The following is a 21,622-nucleotide window of genomic DNA, read 5'->3' as shown; positions in this document are numbered from 1 at the left end:
CTGAGGCGTCTATACAATTTTGCTATCGAGTGAACGGTATAGAAGTTCGTATGCTGCAGCGCCATCTAGTAGCGACAGCTCTCCTGGATACCTTACTGGAAGGCACATCTGGAAGAAACACGATTGCGGCGAAATGGCTTAACCGTGCGTTCCTTAATCATTCAGTATTCACGACCCAATGTTCAATCATAATTTTTAGCCACCCACCCCCCTTCGTCCTACAGTAACAATATACGTGTCTATAATTAAAAATTCCAGATTCAAAACACAGTAAAAAGAGAACCATTTCTCAGGATGACGTCAAATTCGAACAGCATGTTGTTAACGCAGGGGGAAATGCCAAAATTTGACCAATGGCACTGTAAACGTCAGAATATGCATACCAAAAGGCACACGGTACAAGGCTGTTCCTCAGTTTGAGTTCGAAAAGTCGAACATGTCTGTCTCCGTGAATTATTGCGTGCTGCTGGTGAAGCTCTTTTACAAGAACGTTGACTGCGCCAGAAGCCATGCAGAAGTTCCAGACACTCAAGGGTATGAAAAAAGGCTTTGGTCCGATGTCTGTAAAGGGACTGGAGAAAATTATAACACAATTCGAAAAGATACGTTCGTTTGAAGGAAATGTGGCAGAGGTAGGAAAGCAGTTGATCTGCCGACTGTCTAAAATGTGGCCACAGCACTGCGGGAGGGGTCGAATGTGCAGTCAGGGGAACTGCACGAACGTTGGGCATACCTGCGAGCAAGTTACATAAAATCTTACAAAACGTCCTGCATTGCTATCCATAAAAAATCGTTCATGTTCAGGAGTTGTTGCCTGCTGACCTGCCAGTAAGACAAACGTTAGCTCTGGAATTTCTTGCAACCATGGAAGTGAAAATAAATGGCAATGGAATATTCTGCGGACACACGAAGCCCATTTACATCTCCAAGGACATCTCAATACGCAGAATTGCAGGATATTGGCACCCACTTCAAGCGGTATCACTTCATTCTGCAAAGGTGACTCTGTGTTGCGGGTTGACGGCATCGTTTATCGTAAGGCAGTATTTTTTCGAGGAGATGAGTCGTTCACGTCATGTTACCTCTACCGTTACTGGTAAACGCTATGTGAGTCTTTCGCGCACCACTGTCGTTCCAACCCTTCAACAGCATGCATGTGTGGGTAGGACAATTTTTATACAAGATTTCGCTCCTCCGCACATTGCACACGCAGTAAAGCGGTTGTTGAAGAGCATTTCGGAAACGCTAGAATTATCAGTGGTCGTTTCGCCACAGCCTGGCCGTTCAGATTATCTGTTCTTATCCGTGTGACTTCTGGCTGTGGTGTTATTTGAAAGATGTTGTGATCAGTGTTCCTATTACGAACATAGCTGAACTGAAGGCACGCATTGCGCAATGCTTTCTGAACGTGACCCTGGAGACACCCCGATCTGTTGTGGAACATGCTGTTTCTGTATTTCAACTTGTGGCAGAAAACTGTGGACATCATATGGAATATGTCTTGCGACAGGTCGCGCGGAATGGCCGCGCGATTTGGGGCGCCATGCCGGGATTGCGCGGCCCCTCCTGCTGGAGGTTCGAGTCCCCCTTGGGTGTGTCTATTGTTCATAGCATAAGTTAGTTTAAGTAGTGTGTAAGTCTAGGGACCGATGACGTCATCAGTTTGTTCCCTTAGGAATTCACACACATTTGAACATTTTTTGCGCCAATCTTACGACAGACACCAATGTCATTTCGCTTTTTATGCGTTTTTTCTTTTGGCCCCAGGACAATTAAAAACAGGTGTCATTTTGCTTTTTGAGCGTTTTTGTCGCAAGTACAATTAAAAATCGATTTCACTTTTCCTTTTGGTTCCAGGGCAATTAAAAACCGATTTTTCTCATCAGATGTAGTACAACCCTGTAGTGGTGGATGGGCTAACCTAACTAACAGTACCACAACTCTTGATTGCCGAACTCGCGCAGTTACACGCGTTGAGCAGTACAGATTGTGTAACGTCCGTTTCAAACGATAGCCGTCGTACTGAGATTTATCTGTCATTCGTAGCTGACCTAATTTACTTAAGACGCTTACAGCACCATCTATATCTATTGGTAATTTTGTTTTCAATGCATGACGGTCCCCCCTTGGGTCACCAATGTGCTGTTCAAATTTGACGTCAGTCGGAGCAGTGGTTCTCTTTCCAAAACGTTTTTAAACTGGAACTTTAATTATGGACAAATAATCTGTTTTGTTTTCAACGTTAAAACTTTACAAATTATCAAGAATAATTAAATTTATTGCTACTTCATAATACTGAACCTCTACGCTGACAAAACCAGAATCTGTGGCCTTCTAATACCCATTGTCTTAAGTTGTTGACCAATCCGACCACCCATTCGCCGAGTAGGTCAGCCCCGATCCGCTCGGCTGTATGTGGACGACGGGCTCGCGGTCTGGTCCACGGTTCGAGTGCACCGGTTTCACTGGCGAGCCTCTACCTGCCTGAACTGACGCCTACCCGTCATCCCACGCTCCGTCATTGCAGGCAGGTAGGGTCCACCATGCGCTCGCCGGTGTAAACACACAGTCTGACGGGTGAGACTGTGGTTGGAGAGTGGATCTGCCGACCAGTCGCGCTTAAATGACTGCCTTCGTACAGTGTCAGGTAACGGGCGTGTCGCCGCGCCCTGAAAATATTCTAAGTTCTGAGGAAGCAGTAGCCGCACGGGCCGATCGGCGGGCGCGGGCCGCTCGGCAGCGACCACGTGGTCCCGGACCTTAGCTTAGCAACCGCGTGATGCCGCACAACGGCCGGTCAAGCCGCGTGGCTGGGAGTCCCTTGGTGAAGCTGTATGCCGACAGCGCCAACGATGGCGGACTTCGTGAAACAATAATGCAGATATTTCGCAATTCATAAAGAAATTAATAATAGCCAGAGGAATCATGATACCTCAAAAAGAAGCATGTACAGGGTGTTTCAAAAATGACCGGCATATTTTAAACGGCAATACAAACTAAACGAGCAGCGATAGAAATACACCGTTTGGTGCAATATGCTTGGGACAACAGTACATTTTCAGGCAGACAAACTTTCGAAATTACAGTAGTTACAATTTTCAACAACAGATGGCGCTGCGGTCTGGGAAACTCTATAGTACGATATTTTCCACATATCCACCATGCGTAGCAATAATATGGCGTAGTCTCTGAATGAAATTACCCGAAACCTTTGACAACGTGTCTGGCGGAATGGCTTCACATGCAGATGAGATGTACTGCTTCAGCTGTTCAATTGTTTCTGGATTCTGGCGGTACACCTGGTCTTTCAAGTGTCCCCACAGAAAGAAGTCACAGGGGTTCATGTCTGGCGAATAGGGAGGCCATTCCACGCCGCCTCCTGTATGTTTCGGATAGCCCAAAGCAATCACACGATCATCGAAATATTCATTCAGGAAATTAAAGACGTCGGCCGTGCGATGTGGCCGGGCACCATCTTGCATAAACCACGAGGTGTTCGCAGTGTCGTCTAAGGCAGTTTGTACCGCCACAAATTCACGAAGAATGTCCAGATAGCGTGATGCAGTAATCGTTTCGGATCTGAAAAATGGGTCAATGATTCCTTTGGAAGAAATGGCGGCCCAGACCAGTACTTTTTGAGGATGCAGGGACGATGGGACTGCAACACGGGGCTTTTCGGTTCCCCATATGCGCCAGTTCTGTTTATTGACGAAGCCGTCCAGGTAAAAATAAGCTTCGTCAGTAAACCAAATGCTGCCCACATGCATATCGCCGTCATCAATCCTGTGCACTATATCGTTAGCGAATGTCTCTCGTGCAGCAACGGTAGCGGCGCTGAGGGGTTGCCGCGTTTGAATTTTGTATGGATAGAGGTGTAAACTCTGGCGCATAAGACGATACGTGGACGTTGGCGTCATTTGGACCGCAGCTGCAACACGGCGAACGGAAACCCGAGGCCGCTGTTGGATCACCTGCTGCACTAGCTGCGCGTTTCCCTCTGTGGTTGCCATACGCCGTCGCTCTACCTTTCCAGCACGTTCATCCGTCACGTTCCCAGTCCGTTGAAATTTTGCAAACAGATCCTTTATTGTATCGCTTTTCGGTCCTTTGGTTACATTAAACCTCCGTTGAAAACTTCGTCTTGTTGCAACAACACTGTGTTCTAGGCAGTGGAATTCCAACACCAGAAAAATCCTCTGTTCTAAGGAATAAACCATGTTGTCCACAGCACACTAGCACGTTGTGAACAGCACACGCTTACAGCAGAAAAGACGACGTACAGAATGGCGCACCCACAGACTGCGTTGTCTTCTATATCTTTCACATCACTTGCAGCGCCATCTGTTGTTGAAAATTGTAACTACTGTAATTTCGAAAGTTTGTCCGCCTGAAAATGTACTGTTGTCCCAAGCATATTGCAACAAACGGTGTATTTCTATCGCTGCTCGTTTAGTTTTTATTGCCGTTTCAAATATACCGGTCATTTTTGAAACACCCTGTACATTACCATTATTTGCACGACGATACTGATGTCGTAATCAGATTTTCAATGTCTTTATTAGTTTCAAGTTTAGTATCTGACTGTGAATTAGACAAGTAACACCCAGCAACGAATTTCCAAATGTAAACGCTTCATCCGATTTCGTCGACCGACGTGTCTTTCAAAGCTATTAGCGTAAACGTAAATTGGTATGCATTACAGGCATGTAACTTGAATAGTACATGAGTTATTGGAGGTCAAAGTGGCCGATTACTATCAATAGCGTCAGGCCGTAAGTACTCCACAGTTACACGAAAAAATGGCAGCAGCAAGCTTATAAATATATTGATTCATCTATGTCTTTGTTAATATCCGATATATGTTATTCATGAAAAAACTAGTCAATTATTTACTGCGTTTTAGAAAACACAGACACATTAAGCTCCTGGCCTACCTTTTTCTTCTTTTCTTTTGATACATGTGTATTTAATTGTTTATGTATTTAATAATGTGTGTTAGAGCGTGTTTATGGTCCGGACGTAGGAATTTTTTTTTTTAATTTGACGTATTTAAATGTAAATCCAGTGTTTCGTATGTGCTTAAATATTTGGGTGGGTGCTTTGGTTGGAAGACATGGCGCGAGCGCTCTAGCCAATCACAGCGCTCGTGAATGGGGAGACTGGATGGGAGCATCGTTTCCGGAGAGGATACGGGGGGGTACGGTATAGGACACGGAAAGTGCGGGACGGCGCGGCGGACGCACGGTCGCGGGAAAGACTTGGGAGTGGAGCAGGTTGCGAGTGATCGCGAGAGATAGAAATACTTCGGAGTGACGACTTGTGCTCTTGTGTGATTTCCGTGGCTTCTGCAGTGAAGACGTAGTGCGCGTTTAGATGTGAATGTCTCGGGAGCTATGTTGTTGTTCGCAGCTAATTACGTGCTGTAGGAATCTATTGTTTCCCTATTATTCAACTTAAATTTTATTTACTTGCTGGACTGTCGACACCAATAAGTGTTTTGCAGAAATATACCGCATTCTCAAAAGTACTTCTACTATCGTACTCATCATTTAAAGTCGTTAAGATAGTACCGGCAGATTTTATTTAACTACAATCTTTCATTTATAAATTTACATGTTATTTTCATAATTCACACTTTCCGATTGATAGAAACCTTCGACGATTCAATTCATGTGTGTATTCTTACCGTATACTGTAGACTCAGCAGTATTTGGCCTGTAATGCGGCAACTACGTATCCCAGCTCCTAGACAACGAAACCAGCCAAAAATTTTAATATTGCAACTCTGAGTCGGAGGGTGCGTAGTTATTTTTGAAAGCCCGCAAGGGAGGGCGCGAAAAGCTGATGGATTACCTCATGGGAGTGCAGAGTGCCGAGGGAAAGCAGTACGGCCGCTGCGGGTTGCCAGGACGGGCTGGCAACTCATGAGCATCCACGCCTCGTACCGATGACCTGGAAAAGCAAAAATTATACACGTAAGTGACATGGTTTCGTGAATGCACATTATAGAGACAATCATCTTCAAATGTGGCGCTTATCTGTAGCTGTTTATACGAGGCAATTAGTTGACACAATGTGCAGGTGACACAAAACTTCGAAGGGGTTCTGATGCCCCTGTGTACGAAGGGATGCAGCTTGTTCCCTCAAGGCCACACCAATTCCCACAAAATTGATTGTGAGAAAGAATATGATTATGCAACAAGTAATAATACGTGCGAAAAGAGAATGTTTCAATGAACCCACGTCAAAACTGACCTCTTCTTGGCAGGAATGACAATGACTATAGTGCCACATTGTTTATAATACTGACATTAACAGCAATTACGGAAACAGTGTATTTGATACGAAGTGTTTCGAATGGTGCCAGCATATACATCCACGTCTATAATTATACTCCGCAAACCACCTTACAGGAAGTGTGCCGAGAATACTTTGTAGACCACTGTTATTTCCCCCCTTCCTGTTCCAGCCTCGTATGGTTCGCAGGAAGAACGATTGCCAGTAAGCTTCTGTATGAACTCGGATCTCTATAAGTTTAACTTCATGATTTTAAGGTATTTGGGAAGCAATATATTTGTTGATTCTTGTAGGAGCGTACGCTGTCCGAGCTTTAACAGTAAACGACACTATGATGCAGAAAGCCTCTCTTGAACCGTCTGCCATTAGAGTCGGTTCATCATATGCGTGACGCTTACATGGTTACTAAACCTTACAAAACGCGCTGCTCTTCCTTGGACCTTCTCTATTTCCTTTATCAATACTATCTGGCTCGGATCCCATACTGGCGAGTCACGTTCAAGTATTTCTCGGACGAGGGTGTTGTAAGCTACCTTCTTTATTGAAGAACTACGTTTTCTGATGATTCTCCCAATGAATTTCAGTCTACCACCTGCGTTTCCTCCATTAGTTTTATGTGGTTGTTCCAGTTTAAACTGCTCCGTACACCTGTTCCTAGATAGTTTATGGAAGCAACTGATACCAGTGACTGTTCTGTAATGGTGTAATCATACAATAATGGGTCTTTCTGTCCATGTATTCGCAATAGTTACATTTGTTTATGTTGATGGTTAGTTGTCACTCCCAGCCCCAAGAGTTGCTCCTCTGCAGGTCTTTCTGAATTTCACTACAATTATTTTCTAGCATTGCCACTTCTCTATATACAACAGCATCATCCGCGAAAAGCGTCTTGCAACTTCCGATGCTGTTTACTATGTCATTTATATGTATTGCGGACGCTCTAAGACACTTGTATGTCTGAAGACTTTCTCCATTGAGAATGACATATTGTGTTCTGTTTGCTGTAAACTGTGACACAGTTGGTCTGATAGTCCATAGACTTGTGTTTTGATCATTAGGCAGCAGTGCATACCTGTATAGAATGCCTTACGGGAAGTCAAGGAACACACCATCTTCATGGGTGTCGGTATCTACCGCCTTCTGGATCTCGTAGACGAACAGAGCGCACTAGAATTCACACCATCAGTGTTTTCGGAACCCATATTGATTCCTGTATAGGAGAGCCTATCACAGAATTTGTGGATTTATTCACAAAAACGCACCCCCTCGAAACCGAATCTGAGAGCATAACAGGCAGAGCAAAAGGTGTCAAACAATAGTCTGCAAGAAAGGCTCACCATTGTGGTTACAAGCAGTGTGTCCTGAATTAGGAAGTGAAAAAAAAAACGAGAGTTTCACCAAATGCGACATGGTCGCGTATACAAACAGTGTTCCAATACTGTCAAATGTTTTTTATTCCAGTCTTCGATCACAATATGAATTCTTTAGACGATTACCGGTTTCAGTCCGTAATGACCACCCTCAGATCTTTTTTACACCATGTCCTAAAGTGATGAGGCCATAATGGAATTGTCAAAAAATATAAATATAATCAGCATAGCATCGTAATATAGATCTAAAATAAGGTGTAGAATAGGCCGCATCGTCCACACAGTCGTTATTGCAATAATGACTGTGTGGACGATGCGGCCTATTCTACACCTTATTTTAGATCTATATTACGATGCTATGCTGATTATATTTATATTTTTTGACAATTCCATTATGGCCTCATCACTTTAGGACATGGTGTAAAAAAGATCTGAGGGTGGTCATTACGGACTGAAACCGGTCATCGTCTAAAGAATTCATATTGTGTTCAAAGACTGGAATAAAAAACATTTGAAGTGAGAGTTTGTCATTCACTCAAAGCAGCATGTTGTTTTGACTGTTAAAGAACTTAAACTCTCTTTACCTGCACAGGATGGCAAACGATATATACTTCGCGATAAGATATATACACCCGTCTGCGGACATTACCGTATCAATGATGACAGTGAATATTGTAAATAATGTAAGTAATTGATTGGTTTCATTTGCAAAAAACGTAAATTATGTAAATACTAGAAAAAATAAGTACCACTACTAAAACAGCTAAATAATCAGCTAACGTTCACTTAAAGTACGTAAGAATACCACTAAACTAAACGAGATTCACAATTTGTGTACAAACTGTAAGCCGCCACTGTTGCTCCAGCTGCTGCTGCTGCTGCTGCTCACTCTGCTCTGCTTTGAGAATGGAGCTCTACGTATAACAATCAGTACCTAGAGGCTGTCAGCTGTACGCTGAGGCGATGAAAGTCATGGGATAGCTATATGCACAAATACAGAAGGCGGTAGTTTCGCGTATGCAAGGTATGAAAGGACGGCGCACTGAAATCGCTGTCATTCGTACTCAGATAATTCATGTGAAATGGTTTATGACGTGATTTTGGCAGCACGATGGAAATTAACGGACTTTAAACGCATAATTGGAGCTAGACGCATGTGAAATTCCATTTTGGAAATCATCCACATGTCAAGATAGTGCTGAGAATACCAAATTCCACGCATCACCTCTCACCACGGACAAAGCAGAGGCCGACGGACTTCCTTCACGACCGAGAGCAGAGGCACTTGCGTAGAGTTGTTAGTGCTGACATGCAACACTACGCGAAATGCCGCAGAAATCAACGTGGGACGTACGACGAACGTATCCGTTAGGATAATGCGGCGAAATTTAGCAACAGTGGGCTATGGCAGCACATGACAGACGAGAGTGCCTTTGTTAACAGTACGACATCGCCTCTCCTGGGCTCGTGACCATATCGGTTGCATCCCACTAACGGAAAATGGTGGCATGGTCGGATGAGTCCCGATTTCAGTTGGTAACAGCTAATACTAGGATCCGAGTGTCGCACAGACCCCAATAATCCGTGGACCCAATTTGACAACAAGGCATTTTCGCAAGCCTGTGGTGGCTCAATAATGGTGTGGGCTGTGTTTACATGGAATTGACTGGGTCGTCTAGCCCAATTGAACCGATCAGGGCTATTTTAGGCTACTTAGCGACCATTTGCAGCCATTCATATCCTTCATGTTCCCAAACAACGATGGAATTTTTATGGATGACAATGCGCCTTGTCACTGGAACACAATTTTTTGCGATCGGTTTGAAGATGATTCTGGACACCTAGATCACCCCACATGAATCCAGTCGAACATTTTTGGGACATAATCGAGAGGTCAGTTCGTGCACAAAATCCAGGACCGACAACAGTTTCGTAACTATGGACGGCTGTAGAGTCAGCATGGCTCAATGTTTCTGCAGAGGACTTCCAACGACTTGTTGAGTCCATGCCACGTGGCGTTGGTTTCACTACACCGGGCAAAAGGAGGCCCGACACCGTATTAGGAAGTATCCTATTACTTCTGTCATCTCAGTATAATTTTTTACGCGCTGTCTCTTGCCAATAATCACTGCCGCCAGAAATAAAGGAAACTTTAGAAGTTCACCAAGTCGTGTCTTCGCGAGAAGTTCCAACTAGACTCGAACATTCTAGAACGCCTGCATAACCGCGACGTAAATGTCTATAAATGCTGCTCTTCGTTCAATTCCAGCCAGTTTCAGTCCGATCGATCCTTTTATCGCTATGTAATCTGCCGTGAATGTGTATACTGTAAACTGGGTGGTAGCCGCAGTTTGCAGTATTAAATTTTCGGGGCAGTAGTTTTATACAGAAGGTTGGACACATTTTTTAAGTGGGCGTAAGCGAGCATTAGACGATAGTGAAGCATCAGAAAACTAACAAGTGAGCGTGGTTACGAAAGTTAAAGCAAGAAAATAATGTCATGAATACTTGAACTTTGGATTTCTCAGCACTGAAGCATGAAGCAGAAAGTTTATTGTGTGACATTCGGTGAAAAATTTGGCATCAAACAGTATGGAACCTAATAAACTTAAACTAAATTTAGGAAATCTTCAAAGTGTGTGCGTTACCAAACTCCGAGAACTTCCCGAATTAAAATTAAAATCATTTTAAAGGGAAAAATCGTTTTCTGAAAAAACTTTGTCTGTGAATAAAAAAACTTTTACTTGCCTTTTACAAAGTTTTATATACAATAACCGGATGTAAAAAGCATCACACCATTGATGAAGAGCTTATTTTGCTAGCTGCAATGGAAATTGTAGAAATTGTACTGGGAGACAACATTGCCAAGCAATTTCAGTCCATACGTCTATCAAAGGATATTGTTGCTCGCAGAATTGTTGATATAGCTGAAGATGTAGAACTTCAGCTTTTCAGGAAGTTGCCTGATAAACGGTTTTCAATTCAGCTTGATGAAGCAACAGATAGGAATAAAGATGCTAATTTCACTGCCTATGTTCGATTTTGTGATAGTATATCAGCGGCAGAAAAACTACTTTTGTGCAAACCGTTAGAACTGAAAGCAGCAATACTCGCATTATTTACTATCTTAAATGACTTTATAAACGGGTCAAACTTAGAATGGAGAAACTGCGTCGCGATATGCGCCTATGGTGCTCGTTCAGTGTCTCGGAATTCTATGCAACTCAAGGACCTGTGAAACAAAAATCCCCACAGTGTGTCTGTACACATTGCGTGATTCACCGAGAAGGAAATGAGTGCTAGTGTGAATATTGTTGTAACGATAATAAGTTATATACAATGAGACTCCTAAAATCATGAACTTTTGCTACACTTTGTACAGCACGTTAGCATTACTATTTTATTGCGAGGCAAGATGAATATCGCGTGGGATATCTTGACAACGTGTTTATCAGTTAAGAAATGAAATCGCCAGTTTTCTAGAAAAGAAAACCCGACCGAAAGTCGAGAAATACCAGTCAAGATGATTTGTTTGTGATGAAATTGAGCTACTGTGTCGACGTATTAGAGAAATTAAATAGCTCGAATCTTGAACTCCAAGGAGAAAGTACAGAGTGTTGAAAACGAGGTGTAAAGTTGATTCTTTTTGAAGAAAATAGGACTTACGGATCAGAAATTTAAAGCAAAAATGTTGGCAAATGTGAATGAATATGTTAAAACCTACAAGAACGAAGAAAACCACAAGCTGTTTTAGTAATAACTGAAAATCAGTAAATCACGCCGATGAAAACTTAGTAGCACGTTGGGAGTGGGTTAGAAATCCATTTCAAAATACTCCAGAAGTTCTCTCAGCCGGCAAAGAAAAAAACCTTCGTAGACTTCACGGAAAGTGGTTAAATCAAAAGACAGTCTAGTAATAAATAGCGCTTTGGTTTTTGGGTAAGGTGGACGACGAATTTTCTGTATCGTATACAGTTACGATCGTGTAGTTACGATATGTGAAACCGGATTTTATGCGTTTGCTGCTTTGAAGACGAAAAATAGATCTGAGCTATACGTAGTGAAAGAACTCAGACTGTCATTTCTAGTATTAAACCTCTCTTCGAAAAACATTGCTCTGCAAGCTAGAGCCAAGGTAGTCGTTAATAATCACTAAACTTGTTTTTAATTTAATACTGAAAAGTTAGTATTAAATGCCTTGTACAGTCTGATACAGTCCTATTTTAAGTGCACCATATCAGTGCGAATGTGAATTTTAATTTTTTATTATGTCAGGAAGTTGTTTGTTTTGCTTTGCATTCAGTAAATTAATCAGTTTTAGAGTTCATATCCGTCTCTTTTCAATAATCTCGCGCCCCTCCTTTAGTTTTATCATACTCCTGCCTAGGAGGCCGCGACCCACAAGTTGAAAATACTATGAGATTGCTTCCACAATGTTATTTATTAACTGGCTTTCGTTGTATCTCACATTAAAACTCACAAATCTCTTCTCTTGAGGTTCTTTCATGCTCTCTGTTCAACTTCCTTAAGGCGCTGTAGGCCCGTATGGTATGTGACTTTGGCATGGAATTCGTTGCAGTGTGGGAGCCGAGGGATACCGTAAGGCTCTGAACGGCCGCACACTATCGGTGGACCGAGGACAGAGAAGCCACGCGTTCTGAGAAGTAATTTCCGCTGTTGCAGACCAACATTCGTCCTGCGACCGTGACGGTGCTGCGCTCAAGATGTTCACAGAAGCATTACCAGCCATCCTTGCGTAAACTCGGCGAAATGCTTGCGATAAGAGGAACTGTTTACAAACTTGTGTCCGTGTACTGTCATCCCTTATCTAGCCACTGCAATCATTATGCGAAAAAATGTTGAATACTGCAAGGATGTGGCTGTTTCGCACAGGGAAGTCTCACTTGGAAGCTTCGAAAGTCTCTTGCGATCGTAGTAGAAACCTCTCATAAAACTAATGTCATATTTATGAGAATATTTCTTTGTGTAACTCATCAAATTACCGGCATTTGTGTCAATTAGATGCTTATGAAATTCTCTTAGTAGTAAAATATTGGACTGTATGTAATTCTTTTTTTTTCAAAAACTAGTCCTTCGTGTTTCATATTTCCAATGTGGTCCCATAAATAACAAAACTAAATGCTTGGTATATTCAGACCTTCGTATCCTACAATTTTTACCCCCCCCCCCCCAAAATCACTTTCCTCTACTACCAAACTGACGATTCCTTGTAGCCTTTGGATGCTGTAACGTGCCAAACCGTCTTCAGCCCGCCAAAACCGCATTACTTGTTAATATCGCTTCTTATATTTTTTGTGTTAAAATGTTGCACATGTCTGATACGTAATGATCGAGAAAAGCTGTGTCCTGTCAAGTCAGCGAGTTTCCTACGCCCAACCGACTGCTGATTCGCAATGTGTGACAAACATAACAACTACGATGCAGCTGGCCACTACGAACGTTTGCTGGCGACTGCAAAGAAGAAACACTTATTGTTAAAGCGAGAATTAGCGTGATATTTTTGTTCGCAGAGAATGGTTCTTGGCTTGTCCTTTTAGAATTTGAGTTCAGTGTCTGAGTATTATTCGATTAGTGAGCCTCGAAAGAAACTATCTCAAGAATGCGATTAGATCGACTCACACGTGCGATACGTGAATTAGTCTGCAAGGAGGTAGAACTCAAGTGTGTTCAAAGCAGATCTAAGACATTTACAACGATATTTAGAGGAGATTATCGGCTTGTGTAGAAAGTAATTATTTCGCCGATTTTGGTGGAGTGTAGACTCGACAAGTATGGGAAAAGCTCCGATTTATTGAAGTGTAAGATTAGTTTCTCCTGTTTGTAATTTAGTGTGCGTTGTTCTGCTTAATAGCCACGCGTTATATGAGAACCGTGTTTTAGTATTTTTGTGAGATTTCCCGTTGGGTGGTGTATATGAAGCAACGTGTTCGCGCGAGGTCCTTTAGTTATTTTGTGGTTGAAGATTAAAGCAAGTAGTACGCGACAGTAGCGTGGCTTTACATTATTGTGGTTGTCTAGGTGTATATAAGCACTGAGGAATAGTGTCTTAGCGATATTTGATTAGGATTTATTGTGTGACTTCGGCGTGAGCGTCATAATAAAGCAAATCCTGGATATCTCTTTGGATGCACTGAATATGTAGTCTATATGAAAGAGAACGGTTGTCCTATGTCATAGTTATTTATTGAGAAACAATCGAAAGATTATAGAGGATTTTATAGCTTTGCCCTTGCCCAAAACCGACAAATCAAGAAACATTTGCTCGAGAACACGCTAATTCTCGCTTTTAGAGCTAATCGAGTTTTTTTTTTTTTAGTTTAAATGTTAGGGGGTCGCGGAAGTCAACGCCTGAAGTGGCTGAGCTTTGTTTTATTATGTAAAGTTCATATTGTTGAAAAGTGGCGGTGACACTCCGATTTTTGTTTTATTTTTTATTACAGTTCCGCTTAGTGGGGTTTTGGAAAGAGAACCAGCACTCGTTAAGTAAAACTGGGACTTGTATCAGTAAACGAATTAATTGCAGGAAATAAAGAATTAACTGTTTTAAACTGAAAAAGGCAGAACGCGACTTGTCCTTTATCCGTAAACTATTACAAGTAGAATATTCAAAACTTTGTTTCAAAGCAGATTAATATCTCGAATATATCTTTTCGTATCAAAGTAAATCGAATGGCCAACAAATTAAAATAAAGACAATTAATCTTTATTCAGGCAGGGAAAGCAGGTTTAGTTTTATTGAAAAGTTGTTAACTATAAATGAAAAATTATTCTGTTTAATTCTGAAAGGTTGAGATTGACGAAATAGTTTATTACGATAAAATTTTAATTGTCAAGGAAAGTTTTACAGCAAGGTATTACTTATAGAGATTATCGTTGATTGACAACGAAAGACAAAAAACATTAAGTTATAGCTTCTTTACCTTGTCAACGTGTTCTTCACTTTATGTAAAAACGTATAACGCCCACACTGATTGCTTGTATATACGATTATTCGTTGAAGCTTTAAGAGAGGAGCAACTACAAGAAGCAACGGATGACGTATTCATCACTTATATACGAAAGCAGTCGTTCCTCGTTCCTTCGTTGTTGAGAGAGTGTTTAGGTGTGTTGTCGGAGTACACAGAGTAAGCTTCACTATAGGTTGCTGTTATTGGTAAAGTAAATATATCATTCCTACTCCTCGTAGACTCGCTTATAGTATATTTCTGGTGACTGATACTAGCTTTGGTGGTAGTTTATCTTTCGAACCTAGTGAACCCCGATAGTCAGATTCGTAGCTGCCACGTACCCCATTATGCTACGAAAGTGTTATTGTGTCCATCTTTTTGTACATAGTAATGTCGTAGCGTGCTGTAGTGTGATTTATAGCGTAAGAAGCTGAATATAGAATCTTATGTTACATCGCTGTGTTAGTACAGACGATTTTTTCAAACCACACAGATTACGTCGTTGAGTGTAGGCAAGATCTTTTCAGTACAACTTATTTTAGTATTGCGAGAGTGAGCTACATTGTCCGACGTTGCTTCTCGTCTATGTATTGCAGTGCTGTTTGAGCTGGTGAATAAAGCATATTTCCTACGATTTAGTGGTGTCTAAAGGGTGGCGCAGTACAAAGTTGGCTATCCTGTGGACCAGCATGTGCTACTGTTGAAAAGTGTGCATTCGTAGTGGGTCAAAAGTAGTTAGAGGCTTGTCTTCTGTTGATCCTGCATAGAATGGTCGATTTGGTGGATTAGGATTCGCAGAACTCAAGAATCTCCTGACGTAAGCTCTGTCTTGGAAAAGTATTTGTCGAGATCAATTTGATGGGGTTCAGACGTAGCTGGCAACATTATCCCTAGGGCGGTGCAGCACCTACTGACTGCAGAGGCGACATAGATTTCGGTTACAGCTACCGCTTCATCACGTGCAACTCCTGCTGGATGTTCCTCATCCCTTTTACCCTTGCCTGGCACGTACTAGGTAAGGCGTTAGTTTAACTTTAACCGCAATATAGAAATGAAATGTGGACGCCAGGAAACTCGGAAGAAAAGGAGACTGTTAAAAATATTATTCAATGAACAATTATTAAAAAGAACAGATGAGGAACGAACTCTAAGAAAAACCATTACCAGAAGAAAGGAGGTGTTACTGGAACTTACCCTAAGACTATCAAACTTGCCAATGATAGAATAAAATAGCGTAACAGTAATAGGAGCAGATAAAGCTTAGGGAATGTAGTACTGGCTACAGAGAAAACTGCTCGTAATACTACCAAAAATGGAATCTTTCACTCTGCAGTAGAGTGTGCGCTAATTTGAAACTTCCTGACAGATTAAAACTATTTGCCGGAGTGAAACTCAAATCCGTAAATTTCCCTTGGAGAGGCAGTGCCCTGACTGAGCTATCCAGGCAGGATCCACATACCCCCCTTACATCTTTGTTTGCTTATTTCCACAAGACGTGCATGAGAACTTCCGTGAAGTTTCTAGAATAGAAGAGAGAGGTACTGGTGGAAGTAAAGCTCTGATGGGAGGTCGTGAGTCGTGTCTGGGTAGCTCAGTCGGTAGGAACATTTCCTCTCAAAGTGAAGGCTACAGGTTCGAGTTCTGACTACGTATAATGTGTTCTTAATGTCATCATCATCTTCCAGTATTCTACAGCTGACGCCGCTTCTCACTTCCGGTATTCCACTTCTTCCGATCCTCCCAGTCTCCTTGTAGGTCTCTGGCAACCATTGCGTTCCTGACCTCTAGACTTCAGCTCCTTCTAGGTCATCCACGCTTTCTTCTTTCCGTTGGGGTCCATTGCCATACTTTCTTTGGCCATCGGTTATCATCTAACCTTTCTAGAAATCGATACCATTTTAGACGTTTCATATCTATGGTGGCTGTTATTGTTTTGTCGACACCCATATCCAGCTTGTAGATGTCACAACTTCGCCTCGAAAAATCCATATCTAGTGCAAGCAATTTATTCCTTCGAAGCCTGTTTATTACTCGCGTTTCTCCTCCGTACATAGTGATGTTTTCAACATCTGAACCATACATCACCCTATGGCCTTTTTTCTTATTCCAAACGACCCAGTTCAGTTCTTGTTCTTCCCTACTTTCCTGCCCTGTTACTTATGTCATCTTCATTTTTTTCCGTTTGATGACATCATAAACTTCACATACTTAAGAGACCTACGTCCGCTGATGTCACGGTCTACAACCTCCAGATCCTCTATGGTGTTGCCACCAACCTGTCAAGCTAATTGAGAGGCTCCATCTTTCATACTCTTTCAAATTCCGAAGCATGTACTTAGCATCATTCTGGTATCCTGTTACGATGACCTCGTTATCAGCGAAAAGAAGTTTTAAAAGAGTTAATACCCCTCAAGATCTTTCATGTCTCCACATTTGCTCCTCCAGGCTTTAAGTGCTTCCTCCACATGGATTTTAAATAGCGTCGGCGCTATAGAACATCCTCGTCGTAGCTCTTTTGTAACAGGAAACTCCGATGACACTGAATTTCCTACTTTGGCGGAACTCACACGTCCTTATAGACTGTTTAACTGCATTGATGTAAGTAGTTGAAACGGCACTATTTTTTAGATCTGTCCACAGATTGTTTTATGGTATCGTATCAAAGGCCTTCTGCAAATCCACGAGGATTAAATGTGTTCCTGTCTTCTGGCAATTTTCTTCTATTCCATCAATACATGAGCGCCTTGATATAAAACCATTCTCTTCTTCGTGTATTATAGCCCCCGTCCCTATTCTTTCTTTTAAGATTCTCCCATACAGTCACGCTGTTGATAGCATCATACCTACGCCCCGCTAATTTTCGCAGGCCTACCTATTCCCCTTCTTGTGTGTGAATTAATAGCAGTATCCGGTCCCCTTTCAAACACTGGTTATACGACTGAGTCAAAATATCATACAAAACCACTGGAGCTTCCTTTATTAGTTCTATGTTCATTCCACCTGGACCCGGTGATTTCTCATTTTTTAAATACTTCACAACTTTACAAATTTCTTGCGAGGTAATCTGTCATGCACATCGATATTCCTCTTCTTCCGTCAAATTTATCTCTCCTTGGATAAATTTCTTTCTCTTCTCCGTGAGCAAGGCTTGGCAATACTTTACGCACTCCTCCCTGCTCATCAGAGTAACCCGAGCACTATCTCTGTTTTCAACTTTGATCGTCTTCAGTATCTTCCACGCTCTGCAGGCTCTACTTCCACCAAAGTTTTCTTCTGTATCCTCTCCTACTTTCTTAATGTACACTACTGCTTCTGTGCACTGCAGCACAAAGAAGGAGACATTTGGTTGCAATGAAAGTCTTTACACATATTAGGGACATGATAGTACGCCAAATGATTAGAATTACACAACTACATGTGCACTTTCACCATGACAATTCAGTACAGTGTGAAGTCAATATGTGGGGCAATCAGAGCCTCTAGACATAATGTACGGAATCAAAGAGTTCCTGGATGCGCTACAGGAAAATACACTGCCACGCAGATTGTGGGCGCCTGCACAAAGCATTCACACTGGTTGCTTTAGCACCAGAATGGACAAGCTGCTACAACACTCAACAAAGCACACTGCCTGATCCCGTTCACCACGGTAGAGCCTAACACGCACCATCACACACAAAAGTATCCGAAAGACCTGAACTGAGTGTCGCCTGATTTACATGCAGCCCACATAACGTGACTGTCTTGCACGTCTCTAAACTCTTTGCAATGCAATCGTTTGACTACTAAAAATGGATACCACAAGAGATCACAAGAGAACACTGTTTTTTTAAGGTAATCAGTCCAGATTTAAATCAAAACCACGATGTTTCAAGAACTGGGAAACATGTCATTAGAGATGAAAAAGTCCATAACGCTTGTAAATTCAATTTCATTACAGTAAGTGATATTTCAAGATCATTCATTAGAATTTGAGTTAACTCCATCACATAAGTCATTCTAGCAATCTTTAGGCAAAATTAGTTGTTTCTATGAACAAGATGTTTTGGAACAATATCTGGACTCCTAAAGTTCTCTGACAATTGAAGTATTTTTGATGTTTAAAAGATTTTATCATACCTGTTAAACTTCGATCCTAATACGAGTGGTTTATCATACACTGGATGTTTAACTAACCAGTGAAAAATAACGCTCTTAACAGCGGCAAGCACTATATGGGTACCTCACGATTAACATACTATCACAAGTAAATTCTCTGTGACCATGGCTGAAAAATTATTTACCCACAATCTGAAATTTAAAAAATATGACGAGCTTTCTTGTTCTGGATCAGGATTGAAACCATGCACCCATAGCTTGTAACTAAGCAAAGATTTCGTGCCTGACCGAGTCTCCATCACAGCAACGTTCATCATTGGTGACTAGGCACAAAGAGTTGTGAAATTTGAAGTTTCCACTAGCATCAGTTTGTAAATTTGAACTTGAAAATTTTTGTGCTCTGCCTGGAACCCTGTGAAGACCCTTTTCTCCCCTTCAACTAACCACGGAAAAAGTTTAATATAATTTCAAATAACAAAATTTTCACGTGTTTGAATCGAAATGCCATGATGTAAAGTTTTGTGACAGAGACTCGAACACATCAAGTAATTACATTGTTAACAAAGTAAAATCAGATGTTAAATGTGAAGTTTTTCACCAGCAGCGAGATATTCGAGTTTGCGATGGGGACACATTTATTTTTTGCCTGACCGATAATCGAGCCCGGCACCTACCGTTGTTCTTTTCTATTCACGAATTTTTTGCTCGCCAGTAGTGAGCTGTGTGCATGTTTGACTAGAAATGACGGCGCTATCTTTACTGTTGACAACACATGAGGAGACAATAAAAATGTAAATTATTTATCTCTACTAGTTCGGAGTGCATATGCTAGGGCTTGAAATGAAACCATAGATATTTCTGTGGTGGACAGGGATACGGGCCCACATATGTGCCTTTCGTGGAGACCTAGTGAGGTTTGCATCTTGTGGAAAACAGATGTGGATCAGATGTCGCGAAAGGGAACATCGGAAATGCAATCCTAGTCCAGCGCTGAATTATTCAACGTCTCAAGTTCAAATATAATAAGGATCCTTTCATATGGAATGACCATTGGTTCATTAGACAACATAAAGTTTCTAGTGTAAGAAACCTCACCGGCGACAGAGTTTCTATGTGCCGCGACTTCCGCCTGTCTGTGTCCGAATGTTAAGCGGCCTGAGTTGTAAGCGAGGGGATATGATGTTTATAACGTCGAACCTGAACTACTATCAAACCAGACGTTCTTTACATGGCATTATTAGAGGTGAAGGCGATCTGTTCGTGTGTGTTTAAAATATATGTCGAAAACGGGTACTGAACCCAAAACTCTGCGACTAAGATCAATCCACGAGACCCCTGAACCCCACATTTGCTACATTCTCGACTGTGTTATAATGTATGTCTCGCTTAGCTTACAAATTAGACATGGTGAAAAATTACATTCTCTATTAACTAAATAATTGTCACCAGGGTTCTGACACGAAAATTAAGCTAATCTCATGTCAGCGGGATGTTGAGATGTTTATTGCAATTATAGCCTCGTTCATTATTTCAAGAAATTTCATAGAGCGAGAAATACCATTGCAGAGTTTGAAGTTACCAAATACTTCGATTGTTACAGTCATTATCAGTATTAACTTCCTCATCCTGCTGCTGCCTCATGCATTCTTGAAGGAAGCATTTAATGCTTCTTGGTCATTTTAGAAGCAGATGCCCGAAAAAAGGTAAACTATTGGTTCTTAGCAAATGATTGGAGCTTCCTGCGGTAAGTGGACCGTAAAAAGTTAGTTATTTAGTTATTTCCTCATCTAGGGAACACTTTACAATTTAATATAGGATATCTCTAATTATTCGTAGATTACATTAACACTAAGTTAACTGATGAAGACTTTGGTTCATAACAGAAACTGCGTTGAGCTACTTCATTTAACCTGTTCCAAATAGTACAAGGAAGAAAATATATTGTAGCTGATAAATTGCTTTCCGTTGCAACAAACTCACTTTCCGTGTTCCAAGTTCACATTTTCGCTGAATAACTCTAACTATAGTACCACTTCAATAATGGAGAAAAACATTTCAACGTTGCAAATCTGACATCCGAGTCAGAGGCCTTATTCTTAGTCAGCAATCGAAAATTCTAACTGTGTGAACACCACTTTCAGTAAACTGACGCAGCGAAGACTGTTTATCACAACTCTTTCTCACCGGAAAATAGGACGTTTCATTTCGTTCTTCCTTTCCGTCTGGGACATTAGTTTTCTGGTCGACAAGCTTTTTCCCTTCTGACCAGCGAAATGTGGCAAAATGGTGCCAGTAATCGCCTCACAGACCTTAATTTAGTGGTGTTAAGAAATATTTTAACGAGATCATCGTTGAAGGAATTTAATTTAATCTTAAGCAACAACGTTCACAAATTTTCCGAATAAGAAAAGGTTATTGTCCTGGTAGGTAAAGGCTTAAATACAAAGTCTCCATAGTCTGGGCCAGGTGAGACTTTTCGTTTGATAGCACTGCATAATAGTGTTCTTAAAAGCTATCACACGTTGTCCTCCTGTAGCTGTGAAAATCATAAGGTGAATCCGAGTTTGACATATAAGGATATGGTACTACTAAAACCAAAAAGCGATTAACAGCCGAAGGCTTAGTTCATCCCCAAATTGAGACGTATTTATTACAATAGGGAAACCAGGGGAGAAGGTTTGTCGTTGCCTTCCTCCAGCGATCATTGGGAACCATATACACAAATGCACAAATGTTTACAGTGCTACGAATACTTTGAACGTTACAATTGACGTTGCCTTCCTAAACTAAGAAACGTTTGTTTATAACGAATTATAATTTGTAGAAGCGGCTGAATCCGAACCAGATAACAACAAATTACAAACTCACCGCTTTACCCCCTAACTATTC

The 21,622-nt window shown here is 41.5% G+C and overlaps 1 protein-coding gene across 1 annotated transcript in view; it reads right to left on the bottom strand.

The window, feature by feature from the left end:
- Positions 1 to 21,622, bottom strand: part of LOC126252470 (uncharacterized) — a 1,574,240-nt gene that overhangs the window by 1,293,223 nt on the left and 259,395 nt on the right. Inside the window, exon 2 of the mRNA XM_049953364.1 lies at positions 5,854 to 5,952. The gene's annotated coding sequence lies outside the window, so the exon portion shown is untranslated. The remainder of the gene's footprint in view (positions 1 to 5,853; positions 5,953 to 21,622) is intronic.

Source organism: Schistocerca nitens, chromosome 4 (assembly GCF_023898315.1).
Source record: "Schistocerca nitens isolate TAMUIC-IGC-003100 chromosome 4, iqSchNite1.1, whole genome shotgun sequence".
NCBI classification, from domain to species: Eukaryota; Metazoa; Arthropoda; class Insecta; order Orthoptera; family Acrididae; genus Schistocerca; species Schistocerca nitens.
Note: the sequence above shows the minus strand (reverse complement) of the source record. Positions and strands in the feature narration are given on the sequence as shown.